The sequence below is a fragment of the Schistocerca piceifrons genome, chromosome 4, assembly GCF_021461385.2.
Source record: "Schistocerca piceifrons isolate TAMUIC-IGC-003096 chromosome 4, iqSchPice1.1, whole genome shotgun sequence".
Classification (NCBI taxonomy): Eukaryota; Metazoa; Arthropoda; class Insecta; order Orthoptera; family Acrididae; genus Schistocerca; species Schistocerca piceifrons.
In genome coordinates this window covers 218,279,651-218,301,288 of record NC_060141.1, presented here as the reverse complement: position 1 = coordinate 218,301,288, position 21,638 = coordinate 218,279,651, and positions in this window count along the sequence as shown.

Sequence of the window (21,638 nt, the reverse complement as noted above, 5' to 3'; positions counted from 1 at the left end):
TCCGTCCATCATTGGTTATTTCACTACCTACATATGAGAATTTCTCAACTTCATCTACTTCGTCACCATCAATCCTAATGTTAAGTTTCTCGCTGTTCTCATTTCTGCTGCATCTCATTACTTTCGCCTTTCTTCGATTTAGTCTGTCCATATTGTGTACTATTAGATTGTTCATTACGTTCAGCAGATCATGTAATTCCCCTTCACTTTCACTCAGGATAGCGATGTCATCAGCGAATCATGTCATTCATATCCTTTCACTTTCAATTTTAATTCCACTCCTGAATCTTCCTTTTATATCCGTCATTGCTCCTTCGATGTACAGATTAAACAGTAGGGGGCGAAAGATTACACACTTGTCTTACGTCCTTTTTAATCCGAGCACTTTGTTCCGGGGCCGTCCACTCTTATTATTTCCTGTTGTGCACATTGTGTATTACCCGCCTCTCCCTATAGCTTACCCTTATTTTTCTCAGAAGTACGAACATCTTACACCATTTTCCATTGTCGAACGCTTTTTCCAGGCCGACAAATTCTATGAATGTGTCTTGATTTTTCTTTGGACTTGCTTCCTTTATCAACCACTATGTCAGAGTTGCCTCTCTAGTGCCTTTACCTTATCTAAAGCCAAACTCATCGCCATCTAACATATTCTTCTGTATAATAGTCTTGTCAGTAACTTGGATGTATGAGCTGTTTATCTGATTGTGCGATAATTATCGCACTTATCAGCTCTTGCAATCTTCGGAGTAGTATGGATGATATTGCATGTCGCCAGACTCATACATTCTACACACCAACGTGAATAGTTGCTTTGTTGTCACTTCCCCCAATGATTTTGGAAATTCTGAGGGAATGTTATCTATCCCTTTTGCCTTATTTGGTCTTAAGTCCTCCAAAGCTCTGTTTAATTCTAATTTAAATACTGGATCCCCTATCTTTTCTAAATGGACTCCTCTTTCCTCATCTATCACATCATACAAAACTTCCGCCTCATAGAGGCTTTCAGTGTATTCTTTCCACCTATCCGCCGTCTCCTCTGCATTTAGCAGTGGAGTTCCAGTTACCACTCTTAATGTTACCACGCTTGCTTTTGATGTCACGGAATGTCGTTTTCTCTTTGCTGTATGCTGAGTCTGCCCCTTCCGATAATCAATTTTTTTTCGATTTCTTCACAGTTTTCATGCACCCATTTCATCTTAGCTTTCCTGCATTTCCTATTTACACTACTGGCCATTAAAATTGCTACACCACGAAGATGACGTGCTACAGACCCGAAATTTAACCGACAGGAAGAAGATGTTGTGATATGCAAATGATTAGCTTTTCAGAGCATTCACACAAGGTTGGCGCCTGTGGCGACACCAACAAAGTGCTGACATGAGGAAAGTTTCCAACCGATTTCTCATACACAAACAGTAGTTGACCGGTGTTGCCTGGTGAAACGTTGTTGCGATGCCTCGTTTAAGGAGGAGAAATGTGTACCATCAAGTTTCCGACTTTGATAAAGATCGAATTGTAGCCTATCGCGATTTCGGTTTATCATATTGCGACATTGCTGCTCGCGTTGGTCGAGATCCAATGACTGTTAACAGAATATGGAATCGGTGGGTTCAGGAGGTTAATACGGAACGCCGTGCTGGATACCAAAGGCCTCGTATCATTAGCAGCCGAGATGACTGTAACGGATCGTGCAGCCACGTCTCGATCCCTGAGTCAACAGATGGGGACGTTTGCAAGACAACAATCATCTCCACGAACAGTTCGACGACAGCTAGGAGACGATGGCTGCGGTTACCCTTGACGCTCCATCACAGACAGGAGCGCCTGCGATGGTGTGCTCAACGATGAAGCTGGGTGCACGAATGGCAAAACGTCATTTTTTCGGATGAATCCAGGTTCTGTTTACAGCATCATGATGGTCGAATCCGTGTTTGACGACATCGTGGTGATCGCACATTGGAAGCGTGTATTCGTCATCGCCATACTGGCGTATCACCCGGCGTGATGGTATGGGGTGCCATTGGTTACACGTCTCGGTCACCTCTTGTTCGCGTTGACGGCGCTTTGAACAGTGGACGTTACATTTTAGATGTGTTACGCCCCCTGGCTCTACCCTTCATTCGATCCCTGCGAAACCCTACATTTCAGCAGGATAATGCACGACCGCATGTTGCGGGTCCTGTAGGGGTCTTTCTGGATACAGAAAATGTTAGACTGCTGCCCTGGCCAGCACATTCTCCAGATCTCTCACCAACTGAAAACGTCTGGTCAGTGGTGGCCGAGCAACTGGCTCGTCCAAATACACCAGACACTACTCTTGATGAACTGTGGTATTGTGTTGAAGCTGCCATCCAAGCTCTATTTGACTCATTGTCCAGGCGTATCGAGGCCGTTATTACGGCCGGAGGTCGTTGTTCTGGGTACTGGTTTCTCAGGATCTATGCAGCCAAATTGCGTGAAAATGTAGTCGCATGTCAGTTGTAGTATAATATATTTGTCCAATGAATACCCGTTTATCACCTGCATTTCTTCATGGTGTAGCAATTTTAATGGCCAGTAGTGTATTTCATTCCTCAGCGACTTCTATTTCTGTTTTCCTCATTTTCACGGAACATTTTTGTACTTTCTCCTTTCATCAATCTGATGAATTGGTTCTTCCGTTACCCAAGGTTTCTTGGCAGTTTCCTTCTTTGTACCTATGTTCATCTTTGGAAATTCTGTATGGCTCATCCCTTAGTACCTCTGTATCCCACTTATTTGCGTGTTGATTCTTCCTGTTTAATGTCTTTAAAATAAAACACACAAACGCGAAAACGCTAAATGACATAGCGGAGATGCTGAGTCGCAGATAGGCACAACAAATAGAGACTATCGCAAATAAGCTTTCGGTCAGCAAGACCTTCGTCAAAAATAGACGACAGTCACACACACACACACACACACACACACACACACACACACACACACACACACGCGCGCGCTACTCCAACACACACGAGCGCAGTCTCTGGCAAACTGAAGCCACCATTCCAGCCTAGAATTTCCATTATTTGAAAACGTTGGATGAGTTGTTTGATTGTGCATGTGCGCCCGTACCTTCCAGTACTAACTAAAACTAAACAGTGTTGCCTCACGTCAAGTTCACACTCGCATGACGTGAATGTTGGTTGAGTTGAGCGGTTTTCGAATCTGATGAATATATGCACGTAGTGGTTCTGACTGCAAGAATATCTGTCAGCAATTTTAAAGCAAACCAACACTGCATGAACTTACGCAACACAAAACTGAATCTGATGCAAGACTATTAATTTTAAATTGGCCTTAGTGATAAAACAAACTTGATCAATCTGAAAATAATGGTTCCTGAGTTTAATGATTGTTATCCCTGAAATAAAAAATTCTTTCCTTTATCGCGAGATGGTAACGCTCCTCGCACTGCTCTCTGTTAGTACTTGGAATTGAATAGTTAGCATACAGCTGCTGTGCAAGGCTGTCGCTTAACAAACATTTTAATTAAATCTAATATGACTAAGACAGCAACTTCTTGAACAAAATACTTAGCCAAAAACGACATGGATCTGGGAACAGGTATTTACTTGTGGTAAGTAACAATATGGCACTAACTTCAAAACTTGTTTTTTCTCTCTGAAAATTAATAATGCCAACAATTAACACACAGTGAATTCATTATACACTAAAAATTATCTTTACAAAGTCATTGGATGTGAGTGCTATTCATTGTCTCAATCATAACTTACGAAACGCGCATTGCACTGATAGCAAAAACAATTTTCTATAACTTAATTATTTCCAGTATGGTTGTTATTGTTGTTGTTGTTGTGGTCTTCAGTCCTGAGACTGGTTTGATTCAGCTCTCCATGCTACTCTATCCTGTCCAAGCTTTTCATCTCCCTGTACCTACTGCAGCCGACATCCTTCTGAATCTGCTTGGTGTATTCATCTCTTGGTCTCCCTCTACGATTTTTACCTTCCACGCTGCCCTCCAATACTAAATTGGTGATCCCTTGATGCCTCAGAACATGTCCTACCAACCGATCTCTTCTTCTAGTCAAGTTGTGCCACAAACTCCTCTTCTCACCAATCCTATTCAATACCTCCTCATTAGATATGTGATCTACCCATCTAATCTTCAGCATTCTTCTGTAGCACCACATTTCGAATGCTTCTGTTCTCTTCTTGTCTAAACTATTTATCGCCCATGTTTCACTTCCATACATGGCTACACTCCATACAAATACTTTCAGAAACGACTTCCTGACACTTAAATCTATACCCAATGCTAACAAATTTCTGTTCTTCAGAAACGCTTTCCTTGCCATTGCCAGTCTACATATTATATCTTCTCTACTTCTGTTCATTCCGTTCAACTGCTCTTCCAAGTCCTTTGCTGCCTCTCATAGAATTACAATGTCATCGGCGAACCTTAAAGTTTTTATGTCTTCTCCATGGATTTTAATACCTACTCCCAATTTTTCTTTCGTTTCCTTTACTGCTTGCTCAATATACAGATTGAATAACATCGGGGATAGGCTACAACCCTGTCTCACTCCCTTCCCAACCACAGCTTCCCTTTCATGCCCCTCGACTCTTATAACGGCCATCTGGTTTCTGTACAAATTGTAAATAGCCTTTCGCTTCCTGTATTTTACCCCTGCCACCTTCAGAATTTGAAACAGTGTTCCAGTCAACATTGTCAAAAGCTTTCTCTAAGTCTACAAATGCTAGAAACGTAGGTTTGCCTTTTCTTAATCTAGCTTCTAAAATAAGTCGTAGGGTCAGTACTGCCTCACGTGTTCCCATATTTCTACCAGTTTTTCCATTCGTCTGTAAAGAATTCGCGTTAGTATTTTGCAGCCGTGACTTATTAAACTGATAGTTCGGTAAGTTTCACATCTGTCAACGCCTACTTTCTTTGATAGTGGAAATATTATATTCTTCTTGAATTAGGGTATTTCGCCTGTCTCATACATCTTGCTCACCAGATGATAGAGCTTTTTTTATGAGTGGCTCTCCCAAGGCCGTCAGTAGTTCTAAGGGAATGTTGTCTACTTCATCTACATCCTCTTCCGTTTCCATAATATTGTCCTCAAGACATTGCCCTTGTGTAGATCCTCTATATACTCCTTCCACCTTTCTGCCTTCCCTTCTTTGCTTAGAACTGGGTTTCCATCTGAACTCTTGATATTCATGCAAGTGGTTCTCTTTTCTCCAAAGGTCTCTTTAATTTTCCTGTACGCAGTATCTATCTTACTCCTAGTGAGATAAGCCTCTACATCCTTACACTTGTCCTCTAGCCAAGCCTTCTTAGCCATTTTGCAGTTCCTGTCGATCTCATTTTTGAGATGTTTGTATTCCTTTTTGCCTGCTACATTCACTGCATTTTTATATTTTCTTCTTTCGTCAATTAAATTCAATATTTCTTCTGTCACTCAAGAATCTCTACTAGCCCTCGTCTTTTTACCTACTTGATCTTCTGCTGCCTTCACTACTTCATCCCTCAAAGCTACCCATTCCTCTCCTACTGTATTTCTTTCCCCAATTCTTCTCAATTGTTCCCTTACACTCTCCCTGAAACTCTGTACAATCTCTGGTTTAGTCAGTTTATCCAGGTTCCATCTCCTTAAATTCCCACCTTTTTGCAGTTTCTTCAGTTTTAATCTATAGTTCATAACCAATAGATTGTAGTCAGAGTCCACATCTGCCCCTGGAAAAGTCTTACAATTTAAAACCTGGTTCCTAAATCTCTGTCTTACCATTATATAATGTTTCTGAACCTGTCAGTATCTCCAGGCTTTTTCCATGTATACATCCTTCTTTTATGATTCTTGAATCAAGTGTTAGCTATGATTAAGTTGTGCTCTGTGCAAAATTCCACCAGGCGGCTTCCTCTTTCATCTCTTACTTCCAATCCATATTCACCTACTACGTTTCCTTCTCTTTCTTTTCCTACTATCGAATTTCAGTCACCCATGACTATTACATTTTCGTCTCCCTTCGCTATCTGAATAATTTCTTTTATTTCATCATACATTTCTTCAATTTCTTCGTCATCTGCAGAGCTAGTTGGCATATAGACTTGTACTACTGTCATAGGCATGGGCTTCGTGTCTACCTTGGCCACAAGAATGCGTTCGCTGTACTGTTTGTAGTAGCTTACCCGCATTCCTATTGTTTTATTCATTATTAAACTTACTCCTGCATTACCCCTATTTGATTTTGTATTTATAACCCTGTATTCACCTGACCAAAAGTCTTGTTCCTCTTGCCACCGAACTTCACTAATTCCCACTATATCCAATTTTAACCTATCCATTTCCCTTTTTAAATTTTCTAACCTACCTGCCCGATTAAGGGATCTGACATTCCACGCTCCGATCCGTAGAACGCCAGTTTTCTTTCTCCTGATAACGACGTCCTCCTGAGTAGTCCCCGCCCGGAGATCCGAATGGGGGACTATTTTACATCCGGAATATTTTATCCAATAGGACGCCATCATCATTAATGCATGCAGTAAAGCTGCATGCCCTCGGGAAAAATTACGGCCGTAGTTTCCCCTTGCTTTCAGTCTTTCGCAGTACCAGGACAACAAGGCCGTTTTTGGTAGTGTTACAAGGCCAGATGAGTCAGTCATCCAGACTGTTGCTCCTGCAACTACTGAAAAGGCTGCTGCCCCTCTTCAGGTACTACCAGTATGGTACCTTGCAAATAAAAAATCATTACTTCCCGTAGCAAATAAGTATATATTCAGCACACATTATATACAACACGTCTTTACACTAGAGATTCCCCCATACATATCTGTATCTAAAGTTACTCTAACGCTTTATCCATAACACATTGAACCAGCAATCGCTGTTGAGCAGCAACGCTACTACACAATCGATACCACTTTTGACCAACTCTGGTTCAATGAAAATTTTCTTACAACATTTTACCCTGTGTAAATACCTTTCAGTCAGCACTGCTTCACAGCATCATGCAAGAATAACTCGGTTGCTACGCATTTACGGACCCATATTGACATAGCCATTTTTCTTCTTGTTATATGAGGAATCCATGCTTGAAGTTTGGCAGTCGAGTTTCGAAACACCATGTACGGTCCACAGTCTAACACGTACGGTGGAGGGTATTTTGTGCACCACAGACACTTTCCTGATCCAGTCACGAAAGATGCGCGGAAAGAACTATTGTTGCCTACCTCCCAGATGAGCTCGAATCTTTCTAATTTTTCACGACATAAACACTGGTAATATGTTGTAGCGCCTGAAATTACAGTCGGACGAGCACCTCCGTAACGCATTCGTGCTTACTGGACGAACCTGCGATGAAACGCACTGCTCTTCTTTGGATCTTCACTACTTCATCTATGAATCATATCTGCTAAGAGTCCCAGACATCGGCGGAACAGAGGTTTTGGAAGTTACCTGCTTCGTGAGTGGACTAACCTTCCTGTGGAGTCTTCTAGTGAAACTCAGTTTGACATCTCCTTTCCTACAATTAGTTTTTGTGGACGTTCCGTACGCATACTCCCAGATGAGACTGTTTAGCTCTCGTGCAATCGTTTATTCGTGCGCAGTATTTTCCATTTGTTTATGTTGAGGTTCAACTGCCAATCTCTGTAACAAACGTCGATCCACTGCAGGTCGTCCTACATTTTGCTACAGTTTTCTAGTGTTTCGGAGTCTCTATATACAATATACATATTAAAATTATTATGTCTTACCTAGACCTTGTTCTACACCATCCCCTTCAAATTAGTCCCCTTGGGAGGGAATATACAGTTTCCAGCGTTTCTGCCAATTTCGAAATGCATTCTAGAAGTGTTCCCGCACATAGTAACTTCAATGGTTTAGCTTGAATCTCCTCCACTCTATCGTATCTTTGCCCCTTCGATTTGATTTTCATGTTGCGGAAAAGGAAGAAGCCACACGAAGCGAAATCTGGGAGTATGGTGGAAGGGAAGCAACTGCCATGTCGTTTCTAGTTGTAAATTCCTGAACAACGTAGGCCATACGTAGTTAGTAATTTCAAGGTAGAGTACCCAGTTGATTGAACGCAACTTGCGTGAACGCTTTCGTCCCTCCAACGTAGAACACTACGATAGAGCTATTTAGTGATCGTTTGACCAGGAGCTACGAACTATTGACGAACGATGCCGTCGATATATATATATATATATATATATAGTGATTTTTTCCACCGTGTACAAACTCTAGGGATTGATCGATAGGATACGGAAGAAAAACAGGCTAATGAACTTATGTCCGGAAATGCATGGTTTCCGTGTTAGAGACCATTTATTCTATCATAACATTGTTACAGAGACTGTGGTTTATTACGTGCTGTACCACGCAGCCACAGTTACAGCATGTGTTGAAAATGGTTTCCATCTGACTCAACGCATGCGTGTACGCGCCGCAGCACGTTCTGTGTCACACGTTTATATCGGCCAGGCTGCATCCGAACAGTGTCAAAGGCAGTCTGAATACGCTGCTCCAGTGTCTCCACATCTGAAATGGGCTCTGCATACACGATACTTTTGAGATAGCCTCATAACCAAAAATCGCCCAGGTTAAGATACTGTGAACGAGCAGGCCACGCAACTGGACGCTCTCGTCCGATTCATCGACAGGGGAAGACACGATTGAGATGTGTCCGGACGTTAACGGTGGCGTGGGCTGAAGCACCATCATGTAGCAGCCACATGAACCCTCGAATCATCAGTGGCACTTTTCCAGCAGGAGAGGAAGAGTCACCCGTAAGAAACGCAGATACGTCCGACCCATTAGGTGACGTGGAAGGAAGATTGGTCCTAAAATACAGTCGCCAATTATCCCGCCCACACATCACGACTGCACTGATGTTGATCATTCACTGTCACCATACCACGGGGGTTCTGCATACCATCCCACAGATGACTGTTATGAATGCTGAAGATAGCTCTCAGCGTAAAGGTGGCCTCATCTGTGAATAGGATGGATGACACAAATTCCGAAATCGTGGTTGGCTGGCGAGGAAACAAATGACAAAACTGCTCCCTATGTGTAAAGCCTGTCGCTAGTAAGCCCTGCACACGCTGTAAGCGATAAGGATAGTAACAATTGTCACGGAGAATGTTCCACACGGTTGTGTAGCTTACGCTGTACTGGCGGGCCAACTGCCTGGTACTGACACGACGGTCGCCTTCCACAGAGTTAATCACATGTTCCTTCAAGTCTGGTGTCCGAACGTTTCGGGTGTGTCCTTCATGATTTCCTGTTTCCTTGAACGATCCTGTTTCAGGCAAACGGTGAAACACTGTTGCAAACATTGAACGGTGTGATTATTGTCAGTGGGCATAGGTCTCCTGATACACCCTTGCTGTCCGCCGCCCGTTGCCATTTTCCTTTTCGTAAGTAAACGCCTTGTCGGCAAGTTCTCGATACGGAATACAACGCTGTGTCGCATCCATTACAAGGTGAGTCAGCAAGAGAAGTGAATCGGACACAACGTTAAAACTTACTGTGACAGGAGAGGGCTCTAGGGCATGACGTGTGAGGAACAGTACCATCCTCTATGAGGACACCATGCATACTGTAACTGTGGCTGCGTGGCACATCACATATTCGTATTAGACCGCAGTTTCTGTAACAAAGTGTCATTAAATATATGGTCTCTAGTACGGAAACCATGAATTTCCGGATATAAGTACATTAGGCATTTTTTGTTCCGTATCCACTCATCGTTCAAGCCCTACGGTTTGTACAAAGTGGAAGTGGCTTTTGACTCATCGAGTTTCGTTGGCCGATGCGAAAAAAAGGAGTATGCCATTGCGAGTGTGCCCCTCACTGCTACCAGTGATACGCACGCTAAACCCGATGAGCAGAACAGGTAATTAGGATTGTCGAAAGAGCCATATAGGTTGGGATCAGTTTCACCATCTAATTGTAATTTATTGTACTCTAATAACACTTTTACAACCAAAGTGGCACATAGCCGGAACTTTACCGAATGCAACACTTTCACGGTTGAAGGCCTCCAAACAAGAAATCTTAACTAATCAACAAGATAAAAATCCAATTAAGGTAGCAATAAAATAATTAAAAAAACAAACATCACAGTAAAGTAGATAGAACAAACATATGCAAGGTGCAATACAAATGGCTGAAGGCCACAATTACGTTTCAAAATTTTAGAATATATTACAATAGACTTTTAAAGACAGAAGGCCACAGGCTTAAAAACAAGAAATTTTAAAAATCAACAAGATAAAAATGCAATTAAAGAGGCAAATAAAATAAAAACTAAACGTATCATGGCTAAGTGGAAAGCCTCAAGGCAAAGCAGGTAGAACAAACATATGCACGGTGCAATACCAGTAGCTGAAGACCACAATTAAGTTTCAAAATTTTAAAATATACCATAATCTTTTAAAGGCTGAAAGTCCGCAATGTTTCAGCTTGAAAGATAAATTTAAGAATTAATTTTGCAAAATTTTTAAGAAAAAGAAAAATAACCATATATCTTAAATTTTAGGTAGCTGAAAACAGATAATTAAACACCTGGGGCACTCAGAAGCCAGGGAGGTCAGTCTGCTCTCGTTCATTTAGGCGAGACAGTTCGTGAGCCCAGCTACACTTGATCCGTCGGAACCCAATCAAGGGCAGCCACGGACCGACCGATGCAACGACTTGCTTCCCATCAATCAGTACATGAGAACTCAAACAGAAAAGGTTACAACGTGATAATCCCCAATGGAGTACGTATTAGCTGTCAGAATTACACACCATGTTGAACAGCGACAACAGGTGAGGAAAGGACGCTGCCTGAAATTACGTTAGTGGCCAGGGCAGGTAATCGAAACACTAACGGCCACTAGGCAGAAAATTCCGCTGGTACACTTGAATTTGAAACACAGTAATATAGTTAACTTCAGCCAAAAGAACACTGCCTGAATTTACGTCAGTGCCCATGGCAGCTAACCAGAACACTAACGGCCACAAGCGGAAAATTCACTGGTGCACTGGAATTGTAGTCAACCAAAATAGTTAATTCCACTGCAGTGCGGCTAAATTTCAGCAGTAGAAACACTCGATATTGCTCACAGGAAAACGTCCCAAACAGCAAACCACCGAACGAACCACCACAGCATGAATTGATGTGGCTCGGGAAGTTGAAACCACTACTCAACTTTGACGTTCTGGGTCGGTGAACGACGATGCTCGTAACGATCGGACAGCTCCATACACGCTCCGACACTGCGCAGGGGCCGCCAGCGGACCCAGCCGTTCAAACTGATTGACAGACCCGAACTCGCGATCCGAAATCGCAACCCGAACTCGCGATGAACTCCCATGACAGACAATGACTGGTAAGTAATAGCAGTCAAGCAAAGATAGTACGAGAGGGGATATATCGATTCTCGACGCTAACTCCGCTCACAGTCAGGCAAAACAGCAACTCAGTGACAGTAGCAATTTAAATTAACGTAGTGAGATGGAAGTACGTTAAAATCATGATGTAAAATACATGATGGCTATAAGGTGTCAGGCAAATCCAACACCTTCCATGAAAACTCTGACATGATAAGCAAATCCAGTAGTATGTCACATAGCTCCGAATAAATCGTGACATTAAATTAACCAAAGTAATACGAGTAACGAGTGAGCAAATGGAATACCACAGACTAACACAAGAATGCCTAAATGCATGTCATACTTTCCCACCGTGAGACAGTCGCAGTTCCGAGGGGAGAAACGAGAACAGAAGCCGTTAGCAGAACCGTGTTAAGCGAGAGGGCCCTATGATAAGGGACGGATAACCACGTCGCCAGCTAACCGCTACGACCACACCACCCGCAAGTTTTTAGCGTGAAACTTTTTCGCGTCTCTGATACTTTAGGACCACCCCCCAGCCCATATTAAAAGATAGAACCCTCCGGAACAACAGTATAGATCTTACGATAACGCTAAAAGGACCACACCAGCTGCAAGTTTTAGCGTGAGACTTTTTCGCGTCTCTGTTACGTTGCAAACTTTAAAAAACATTGCCCCACCACGAAAAGTATAACGTTTCTCATTGGATAGACAGAATTTTTGTAGGCAGAGCTTAGGTTAACATTGAGAACCTGATTGGTCAGATGAAAACACAGCCAGTTAGTTTTTTTTTAAACCAACTTTGGTAAATTGTAGTAAGGACAAGTTAGAGAGAGTTGCTTCCGAGAGGGCGAGCTGGACGGAGCAGCGCTGGCCGCCACTCCCTGACGAACACCGACAAGGTAATGAACGCACGCGATGCCGCATAACAGCGCATAAAGCTTCACTCAGAACTGCAGAAGTCTCATCTGTTACACCCTCTTTTTGCGTAATACTAGTGTCGATCGTCAATTAAAGCTCATGGTGTTCACATTTGCCACTTGTAGTAAAAATCTGAAACTCAATGATTTTTCTGTTATATAGTTATTGAGAAGCCACATCAGCCACTGTAATTTACGACAAGTTAGATAAGTAATTAAAGATAATTGAGGGTCACTGTAGACAATTTTGATAGTTTTCTCTTTTGTGAAACTTAATTTAAACCTAGATTATAGATGTGATATGGCATAGGTCATCCTTCGACCCATTGTAGAACTTGGAAACCCATTCAGGGAATATTCGTTCACATTTTTGTTGAACGCAGTTGGTTTTTACCATCCTGTATTAAAACATTTCCTTTTATCAATAGTGCAATTTATAAACGATGTTTTGTGAGTAGAATAAAATTTCCAATGGTAAACTTAACTGCTTTTTCGACGTTATTTTACCAGCTAACTAAAAATAGGAAAGCCTTGAACCCCTTCCAGTAAATTTAGTTAGTATTGAGATTCTTTTACAGGGAGTGCAGTGGAGCTGACACTGAAATCATTAAGTATTTGGTTATATCATCGCTAGTCTCACTAAACTCTTCTGAATTCTACATGTCATGTGTGGTCTGGCGTCTCCTTACCAGCAACAGGTCCCAGGTTCAAACTAGTCACTTCCCTAAAAAACACGCTCAGAGCGTCGTTGCGCGAAAGTGGTAGGGAGACACGATATAGAACAAACACACACCACGCAGAATGTTTAGATGGCGGGAACATCATGTATTCACTCATCTAAAAACCAGATGCCGACATACAGCCTACATCTTTCGACTAGCATCGAGATGGCTACTGCGTAACGTCCTCACACGATGGAAGAAACAGGAACATTTTCGTCAGGGTCACTTGCTCTCAGTCCATGAGACATTGCTAAGATGTGTGGAATTTAATCTAGAACGTTGAAGCAAAGTCTGCTGACGAAGAACTTCACGCCACCATCTGTTCATTCCTTGCTGGCCAGGTACTGACGGGTCAGAGTTACAGCTAAGACATCTAGGTGGCCGAGCGGTTCTAGGCGCTGCAGTCTGGAACCGCGCGACCGCTACGGTCGCAGGTTCGAGTCCTGCCTCGGGCATGGATGTGTGTGATGTCCTTAGGTTGTTTAGGTTTAAGCAGTTCTAAGTTCTAAGTGGCTGATGACCTCAGATGTTAAGTCCCATGGTGCTCAGAGCCATTTAAGACATCTAGTACTCTTGCCGCCGAAGTGGCGTAAGTTACAGAGGTCAGTACCAGGCTGTAAGCCAAATGAGGAAATAATTAAATGTCTGCAATGCGCAGAAAAAAATCTAGTCTTGACAGAGCAGTGTACGAGACTTCGAGTCGCCCATAATTTTCTACGTAAACGTAGGTCAGAGCTGCACAGCTGTGGCCGTAAGACGGTAGCCAAAAGTAAACTGAGGTATATGCGTTGAACCTAACTTTTCCGACTAACACCTGTTGAATGGGGTAGGTGGTTGTCTAAGCAGACTGTTAGCTAGGCATGCCTAAAATTTTTGTTCATTGCTGGTTACACAGCGTGTGAGTATTCTCCGATATCTATTCCGTTAATTATACTACACGTGCCGTAACGCCATCAGCTTGTTAAAGAAATTAGTTGCACTATATTAATAACACTGAAATAATGTAGTCGACAGATGGTATTGTAAGATGCAGTGTTACTTATAAAGGAGGTTAAAGCCCATGTGTTTTAATTTTAGATAATTTGCAGATAGTATAACTGAACTTTTATTATACGAGTATCAAGAAACTCAGCTTCTTAAAAAAAGTCATTTTTCTGCGTACGTTGTCCCTTTTTTAAATTAACAACTATTTTATTATTTAACAATTAGCTAATTTCGTCTCCCTGGGAATTGTCAAACTACATCACAGCACTTACTGTTATGCTTAGATCATGTTTGCATCTACACAGCAATGCGTGAACAACTGACATGTGATATGTGATGGGGCCCGTAACTAAAGCTCTGCACATCCACAACAGTTACTTGCCGAACCTTTAACTGCATTATCACAGATGATGAAGCAGAAACGTAAAACGAAACAGGTGTAACCGTTCAAGTTGCTTCTCTTTACCAGACTACATGACACATAATAATACATTATCTCTGAACTATAAACACAGATGTGATCGAGGTCTTGAAGTCCAATACCGTTCATATCAACAAACTCAGCGGCAAAGCCGTATCGTCAACGACATGTAAAAGTCTGTAAACAGAAGCATTGATGAAAAATATACCTGAAACTAAATACAAACACCCACTTTCTTATATCACGTTTAGTACTAAAATTTCGAAACATCTGCCTCCAACATCGCTTCAGAGCTGACAACATCGAGTAAGTGATAAACTCAGCCTCTCTAAAACTGTTAATGTTGTGAATAATATTCGTCATGGTTCAAATGGCTCTGAGCACTATGGGACTCAACTGCTGAGGTCATAAGTCCCCTATAACTTAGAACTACCTAAACCTAACTAACCTAAGGACATCACACACATCCATGCCCGAGGCAGGATTCGAACCTGCGACCGTAGCGGTCGCGCGGTTCCAGACTGTAGCGCCAGAACCGCTCGGCCACCAGCGGCCGGCAATATTCGTCATGTAACATCGTAAATTTGATACTTAACCCATTTTAAAGTTCGACTGTTTACATTCCTATGACTGAAATTCCGATGAGACGAAGCTATTTTTTAAACAATGTGAGACGTGCACGATGACGTGTAAGGCGCATGCGCAGCGCTTCACTCAGGACTTTTCTAATAAGCGATTAGCGGATTACGGAACGACTTTCTGGTGGTAGTTCTCCGCTTGAGTACACGTGTTACGACTTCTTATTTGAAGCTAATCTGATGCATTGTTGAAAGTCAGTCATCTTGTCAAATTTGAAATTCAGGAAATTTAATCATTTGCTGAAGTCGTAATAAGATAGATACAAACAAGATTTGTTATTGTATAAGAAAAATGTTGGAAAATACACCATTTCGTAATGTGAAAAGGTAACTACGAATCCTATTTCAAATGATACAGCATATGTGAATCCAGACGTTTGCTCATCGGGATAGACTTTCGGACGGATTTTATTTGGTAGCAATCCAAGAGCCTGCGCAAGGCCAGAACTTTTCTGGAGAATTTTATTCGCCGCAAAAGTGTTTTCCTCCTTTTTTATTGTTTTCTGGGACAGATATTGTTTACAAAAATCCACTCTAGAGTCTTGTCATTGCATGGACAACTTCCGAACTGTCTATTACGAGCAGTCTAATCTATTCCTGAGTTGCAGCCTACGACGAACTTAACATCGAGACGTCAGGCAGCAGAAGACTCATTTCGCCGAGGTGCATAAATCTCGATAGTAACTCCCAATACTGGGAGTGACTTCCACTTAATAAGCGCGCTGCTACATACGACAAACATTACATGCACGCAGTTTTGATTTGTAGATGAGTAGTTAGGACTTTGTTTTTTTATATTGCAAGATTAACTGAACCCATATAAATTCCAGACTTTTTCTTTCCTTTATTGGCGTTAAAAATTCTTGTGACCGGCACTTTACGAGTCGGAGGTGACTGGCTACCGTCTTATACCCATAGCTCCACGAGGACGACATTCCAACTAGTGGTTATATGGTAACTTATATCCGCACCCTATAAATGCTGTACATCGGTAACGAGATCAACGTATTTTTGTAAACTGTGTTTGGTTCTAAATTATTATATGTTAAAAAGGACAGCGATTAATGAATAAAAATGCGTTGAAATTGATCGCAAAAGGTGGAAACTACTGTATTTGCTAAGCTGTAGAGCGTGCCTTCCTCCAGATCCATTTTCATTTAAATATCATTATACCTCTACAAGTGTCTGTCCAAGCGACTATGCCTAGATAAAAAAATCTTCTCGGAAACTGAAACCATTCGTACAACAGCGCAGGAAATGTACCACTAGCTTCGTTTTCGTCCATCTGCTCAGGACTTCCGCAGGTACTTTCTAAAAGAAGCGCGACTCGCCAGAGAATCACTCTAAAGCTGACAACGGGAAAGAAAGGATCGTCCCCAAGACGAGATGAGTTTGCTGAGTATCGGTCTGGGACGTCTCTCGTGGCGGGAAGGCGGGAGGACTTATTGGTTCAATTACAGGATTGGCCCCGTTTCCTGCGGGTCCCGCTGCCGGCCTCAGCCAGCTGTGTGGTCCGCCCTGCGACCAAAAAGAAGCGTGCGGCCGGAGATCGGCTGACTCACCACCGCACAGACCCCTGTTCAGAGGGCCAGCCTTGGGGAGAGACCGCCAGGTGGATTATACGTCGGCAGGAGAGCGTCGTAAGCCGAATTCAGCAACTTCACGCACACACAAACAGTTCGTACCTCCAGTCAGCTGCAGTGCGTATCTGTCTGGTTATATTGTTTATAGATACAAATCGAAGCGTTACCTCAGTCATGTAATATCTGTACTCTTTTAATACAATCCCTGACAAGAATATAAGTGACTGACAAGGAGGTTACACGACAAACGGATATTTATAACGTGTTGCGAGGGCTGCTCGGAAAGTTAGGTCCGATCGGCCGCGAAATGAAAACCACAGTAGAAATCAAAAAATTTTTATTCGCAACAGTTAGCCACACCTTCCAGGTACCTCTCTAAATAGTCGCCGCTCCGACTTAGACATTTGTCGTGGCGTTGTACAGACTTTCCAGTACCCTCGTCACAGAAAGCAGCCGCCTGTGCTTTCCGCCAATTCTTTACGCTGGTCGGACTTTCGTTGTTTGTGCCAAAATGTTCTCTTGGGAGCCAGCGGTTCATGTGAGCAGAGATGAACAACGGAAGGAGCCAATTAAGGGCTGTATTGTGGGAGATAAAACACTTCCCATCGAAAACGCTGCATGAGCGTCTTCATGGCGCCCGCAGAATGCGGCTGAAAATAGTCTTGAAGAAAGAAACGCATAACATTTCTGTTATTTGAGCTGCATAGCTTCAGGCAAAGTTCCAATGGATTTTGACAGTGCATTCCATTTCGCGCCTAATCTGACCTTACTTTCCGAATATGCCTCGTATATTTATGCCACTTAAGTTCAGAACTCAATGCAGTTCGATGCAAATCTCACAAAAATTGACGAGAAAATCAATTTTTAAGGTTTTAAAGTGTATTTAGGTCAGTAAATCTTGAACTGTAGTGACTCTGATAGAATGCTCACGTGCCATAAGAGTGGCCCAGGTTCGATTCCTAGGTGCTGTAGTTTTTTCAATAAATCTGCATCTCGTACGAGATAAGAGAAAATTGTTGGCACCCAAGGCTGTTAATCGCTCGTTCGAGTCTTGTTTTGGTCATTACTTTTTTCACTTTCCCCATTTATTTTGAATACCTACGTAAATGAATTATAAAATACCAAATACTCTGGCGTAAAAATTAAAGCAGCAAACAACTGTTTCCCCGTAATTCACGATATGATCATACCAACTGTCAATAGACAGCCGTACGATCATGTCGTGCATGGAAGACGGCATTCCGTTCAACTGACAACCACGCCAACGATGATGTTATACACCTACCAAATGGGGTAGTGTTTAGCTTCTGTATTCTTTACATTGGATCCACTTTACTGCCTCCTGTTTATACTGTTCTATCGCAAAGTAAAAGCAATTTCGAAAAATTTCCATTGTTGTTTTACTTTTGGACACCAGTGTATATATTAAGACATATGCTCCCCTTCAGTGTCTCTGCACTCCCTCCTACCCTGTTTTCACTCTTCATCTCCTGCCCCACCACTCTCCTGCCTCTTAGTGTACCCGCTGACGCCACTACTCTTTTCATCCCGCTGCCTCCCCTGCTGCCCCTTGCTCTCCCCTCCTTTTCCATCCTCTCCGGCCTCTCCCTCGGCAGCTCCCACCTGGCAGTTTTATTATTCATCGTGTGTGCTCCAAGTTGGTTTTAAGTGTGTTGTTCTGGAGTGTTTTTAATACTGTGGCTGACTTTTAACCTGTGTGTGTGTCTTCAGTGTCTTCTTTGTGTTTTAAGACTCGCCAACTGTGTTTTTTTAACTTTATGTCAACCTTGTTTTTTAATTGTCCCCCCCCCCCATGCACGTCACCATGTCAGTGTATTTTTACCTCTATTATCTCCCCTTACTCTGTTTTATGTCTCCCTTTTTTATCGCCTTACATGTCACGTTTTATTCTTGTCTTAGTCGTCATATCACTCGGTTGAAGAGCGGTGGATCGTGCCGCTGACAGCCCTCCCCTGCCCATGTAGGGCAGGGGAATAAAATCACAATAAAGAAAAGAAAGAAAACAAAAAAAATATTAAGACATATCTAACTGTCAATTTTTATTCTGATTACATATCCTGCACAAATCTCCAGTTTTAATACAAAATGTAAGTTCGTAATTACCAATCTTCTATAACAGTTGTTAGTCAATGGTTTAAATTAGGAAAGAATTAAATTTAAATACTGGAGCAAAAACCAAAAAGCAAATACCGTCTATCTGGTCTGTATCCATGGATTTATACCACAGGCATCATCTCTCATGAGACTCAGTACTAAGTATCATAAGAGCACAGAAAAAATAACTCGCAGCATCGAGCACCCCACACAAATTCTCCATTTTTATAGTTCAATCGTTTTTCAATATATCAGATGGAAAGCAAACTTCATTTAAGTTCTCCTTTCCTGTAAAATTTGCAGCAAGCAGCAATCAAACACACCCACTTGGAAAGCGAACACTGTGTAGCCCACCGAAATATTTTACTGATTTTAGTGAATTAAAGACGCCTGCAAAACTTCAAAGTCGATTTTCACAAGAATTTTTTAGAGTTTCTGCGGAATGCTTAGGTACAGTGATATTTCAGTTCTGAACTTCACGTGCCATGAATATAAAAAATTACAAAAATCCGATTGCCCTGTGGTCTCCTTGTAAGATCAACTTCCCCTCTAGATACAGTAACGAAAAAATCGCAACACCCAAAGATAATTCATTCAGAAGGTAGGAAGAAAGGGAGGAAGACTGGGTTTAATGTCTCGTCGACATCGAGGTCATTAAAGATAGAGCACAAACTCTGTTTGCATCAAAGATAGGGAAGGAAAATTGACCGTGCACTTTCAAAGTTACCATCCCATCATTTGACTGGAGATATTTGTAGAAACAATGGAAGACCTAAATCTGGACGGCCAGATGTGGGTTTGAATCACCGTCCTTCCGAATGCGATTCCAGTTCGCTAACCACTGCGCCATCTCACTCGGTATTTAATTTAGAGTAATAAAATTGCTGGAATATGTTTCTGTAGACAACGTATTTAAGTGATTAACATTGCAAGGTTACAGGTTAATGTAAGTCTGTGAAGTCATGGCAAATGTGAAATGCTGGTACATTAATAACCGGTGTAATTAACAGAATGTTGAATCCAAGCATGCAAAAATGCAAGCATTCATTGCATTCTATGTATTCATTGTGTACAGGTGCCGGATGTCAGTTTGGGGGATTGAGTTGTATGCCTATTCCACCTGGTCTGTCTATACAGAGACGGTTAATGCTATTTGTGGATAACCCTGGAATTGTCATCCGATGATGTGCCACTGTGTTCAATTGGAGACAGATCTGGTGATCGAGTAGGCCAAAGCAAAATGTTGACATTCTGTAGAGCATGTTACGCTACAACAGCGGTATTTTGGAGAGCGTTATACTGTTAGGAAACACCCTCTGGAATGCTGTTCATGGAAGGTAGCAGAACAGATCAAATCACCAGACTGACATACAAATTTGCAGTATGAGTACAACCAGTATGAGATAACCACGAGAATGTGTCTGCTGTCATACGAAATCTCACGCCAGACCACAATTCTAGGTATAGGTCCAGTGTATCTACCACGCAGACAGATTGGTTGCAGGTCCTCAACTGGCCTCCGAACCAAAACACGGCCGTCACTGGCACCGGGGCAGAACCAGTTTTCATCAGAAAACACAACAGATCTCCACCCTGCGCCCCCCCCCCTCCCCCCCGTGAGCTTTCGCCGTATGTAGGCTGTTTAGGTTTTTATGTTGGTAAGCCACGCAGCGCTCTATATGAAAATCACTGACTGTGCTGTATGAAGTCTGTGGCTGGTTTGCATTGTTGAAATATTCGCTATTGTAGTGTTGGGCAGTTGGATGTGAACAACGCGTAGCGCTGCGCTGTTGGAGGTGAGCCGCCAGCGGTCGTGGATGTGTGGAGAGAGATGGCAGAATTTTGAGAGCGGACGATTTGGACGTGTATCCATCAGAAAGAGTAAATTTGTAATATTGGATATCATGAACAGATATATATATATATATATATACACATACATACACTCCTGGAAATTGAAATAAGAACACCGTGAATTCATTGTCCCAGGAAGGGGAAACTTTATTGACACATTCCTGGGGTCAGATACATCACATGATCACACTGACAGAACCACAAGCACATAGACAAAGGCAACAGAGCATGCACAATGTCGGCACTAGTACAGTGTATATCCACCTTTCGCAGCAATGCAGGCTGCTATTCTCCCATGGAGACGATCGTAGAGATGCTGGATGCAGTCCTGTGGAACGGCTTACCATGCCATTTCCACCTGGCGCCACAGTTGGACCAGCGTTCGTGCTGGACGTGCAGACCGCGTGAGACGACGCTTCATCCAGTCCCAAACATGCTCAATGGGGGACAGATCCGGAGATCTTGCTGGCCAGGGTAGTTGACTTACACCTTCTAGAGCACGTTGGGTGGCACGGGATACATGAGGACGTGCATTGTCCTGTTGGAACAGCAAGTTCCCTTGCCGGTCTAGGAATGGTAGAACGATGGGTTCGATGACGGTTTGGATGTACCGTGCACTATTCAGTGTCCCCTCGACGATCACCAGTGGTGTACGGCCAGTGTAGGAGATCGCTCCCCACACCATGATGCCGGGTGTTGGCCCTGTGTGCCTCGGTCGTATGCAGTCCTGATTGTGGCGCTCACATGCACGGCGCCAAACACGCATACGACCATCATTGGCACCAAGGCAGAAGCGACTCTCATCGCTGAAGACGACACGTCTCCATTCGTCCCTCCATTCACGCCTGTCGCGACACCACTGGAGGCGGGCTGCACGATGTTGGGGCGTGAGCGGAAGACGGCCTAACGGTGTGCGGGACCGTAGCCCAGCTTCATGGAGACGGTTGCGAATGGTCCTCGCCGATACCCCAGGAGCAACAGTGTCCCTAATTTGCTGGGAAGTGGCGGTGCGGTCCCCTACGG